Source organism: Dipodomys spectabilis, unplaced genomic scaffold (genome assembly GCF_019054845.1).
Source record: "Dipodomys spectabilis isolate Male_0828 unplaced genomic scaffold, ASM1905484v1 ptg000153l, whole genome shotgun sequence".
Taxonomy (NCBI): Eukaryota; Metazoa; Chordata; class Mammalia; order Rodentia; family Heteromyidae; genus Dipodomys; species Dipodomys spectabilis.
In genome coordinates this window covers 1,226,594-1,229,198 of record NW_024870830.1, presented here as the reverse complement: position 1 = coordinate 1,229,198, position 2,605 = coordinate 1,226,594, and the positions used below count along the sequence as shown (strand labels likewise).

Here is a 2,605-nt window from a genome sequence, read left to right as displayed (position 1 = left end):
ATGAAATTATTTTTCAAAATGTTTAATGAACTAGCAAAGAGCCAGGAATTGAGATGTAGCTTATATAGTAGCTCACCAATCTAGACAGGAAAGGCCTAGCAAGACCTTGAAACCCTGATTTTAAACTCTGAGCACGCCAATATACACGCATGGCATGTGTTCGCATGCTTGCGTGCTGCCGCACTCTCTCTCTCTTTCTCTCTCTCTCACACACACATTTATTCAAATTACCTTCATATCAGTGTTCTGCATTAATTTCTTTGTTAAAGATATTATATGGGTAAAATAGAGGAAATAAACTCTTCCATCTCAGAACAGTTTTATATGTTTTTTATTGTAATAATACTGTGCAGAGGGGTCACATTTACATGAACAAGGAAACTAGTACGTTTCCTAACAAGCATTGTTACCTCCTCCTTTATATTTCCCCTACCATCCCTTCCCTCCCACCTCCACAAGTACACTCCCCACCCCCTTCCTTCCTCTGCCTAAATTGTAAAGTTCATTTTTCAACATAGTGTCTTGTGCATCTCATTGTTACAATGGGTCAACCTGTATCCCTATTTGAGCATTTTTTCCCTTCCCCTCCCCAAATTAGAGAAGCATACATACAAGATGTAAGTGCACCAACTTCAAATACAGAGAAAACAGGGGTTATAGCGTGGGGAGAAACATACAAAGAAACAAAAAAAATGACATCGCACATTATAAGTACGTTAGAAACAATAGCAAGAAACAAAAAAAACACTTGTGTCCCTATCTTGGGGTTCAATTTCTTTAACATCATCTTATCTGGTTATATGCACATATCTTTTGAACATTTCTGCTTATCTCAGACATACATTCGTTATTGAAATAAGGGAAATCATGGGACCTATGTTTCTTTGGAATTGGCTTACTTCACTCAATATTTTTTTTCCATTTCCTAACAAATTGGGCGATGTCATTCTTTCTGATGGAGGCATAGAATTCCATTGTGTATATATACCACATTTTCTTGATCCATTCATCTACTGAGGGACATCTGGGTTGGTTCCATATCTTAGCTATCGTTAATAATGTTGCAATAACCATCGTTGTGTTGGTAGTTTTAGTATGGTCTTGTTTATGATCATTTGGGTAAATCCCCAAAAGTGGGATTACTGTGTCATAGGGGAGTTTTATGTGGAGTCTTCTGAGGAACCTCCATACTGCTTTCCAAAGTAGTTGAACAAGTTTACACTCCCACCAAGTATGCAGTATGGTTCCTTTGTGGCCACATAACTTTCAGCATCTGTTGTTGTAAAAATATGGAATGCTCCAAGAATATGCATGACATCCTTGTACAGTGTACATGCTAATCTTCTCTGTATCAATCCAATGTTAGTGTATGTGATGCTAAATTGAGCACAGAACATTTTTTATATATAAATTATAATTTTATTGATTTTATTAAACTAGACAATTCAACAAAAAGCAAGTTCAAAAGAATAGTTGTGAAATTTTAGAATTATGTATTTCTTACATAAGCACACATTTAAGAATAAAATCAGGCTAGACATGCCAAAAACAAAATAATTCCAGATATTTGTAGTTCAAGAGATGTGTAGGAGGAAGAATTCAATTATTCTATACCAGGCACCTGTCAAAATGAACATTGCAGCAACTGTTAAGTTTTGTTAAAAGTTTTAATGTTTTAAATATGCTTAATTTTGGAATTTTGCTTATATATGCCAAAAATAGGACTATTTGGAAGGTATAAAACTTTTTGTAAAGTATTTAAGATTTATGGTAGCAGACATTAAGTACTAAGTATGTACATTTCAGAATTTATGGAAACTTTATTAATGAGAAGTTTCAAAGTCTTTGTGTAAAGAAGCAGAGTGAAGAGATAAGACTTTAACTACACAGTTTCTGTTAAAACTTTAGGGATTCCTTACTTTATTTGTTAGCAAGGAATAAATGATGATATAAGCCATAATGTACACATGTATGTTACTATTCACACACATACATATACACATGTATACATGCACACACGGAGAAAGACACATAATTACAGCCAACACAAGTTTCATCAGTTGTTGAATATGACTTAAAGGGAATACTTGGAACAATATATGTTGAAGATGTATTGGTCCCTAAGAGTTCATTTACCACTCCTCTTATCTCTTAAAACAGGCAGTTTTAGAGAGATTTGACTTACAAAATGCAGTACAAGTGATAGCAAGTCACTTGGACACCTCAGTAAGTATAAGTCATATGGTGTCTTCCTGCTCTCAGGGAATGCTTACTCTTGTAGACACTCTCAACACCCAAAGTAGCAGGAGAATAACCTGGTAAAGAGTAAAGTTATAAGGGTTTAAATGGCATCCTTACTTGAGCTCTTTTTCCAACAACCAGCATGAATTCCTAGGCAGATGAGTGAGTCCTCAGAAAACTGGACTCTACATATACATTTAACTAACCCATGTGAAAATTCATATGTGAGAAATGCTGACTGAGGTCTTGCTGATTTCCTGGCCAAGAAAATAAGAAAAAAAAGACAGTATTTTTAATGTTTTAAAGTTTGAGAATAATTTGTAACCTGTCAATAAATGTGTAAAACACAATTATACCAACTGAC

At 34.7% G+C, this 2,605-nt stretch overlaps 1 non-coding gene across 1 annotated transcript; it reads right to left on the bottom strand.

Annotated features, from left to right (window-relative positions):
- Positions 1–1,283: 1,283 nt before the first annotated feature.
- Positions 1,284–1,390, bottom strand: LOC122118490. The gene has a single exon (XR_006149379.1). It is a non-coding gene; the product is annotated as a U6 spliceosomal RNA (small nuclear RNA).
- Positions 1,391–2,605: the final 1,215 nt, after the last annotated feature.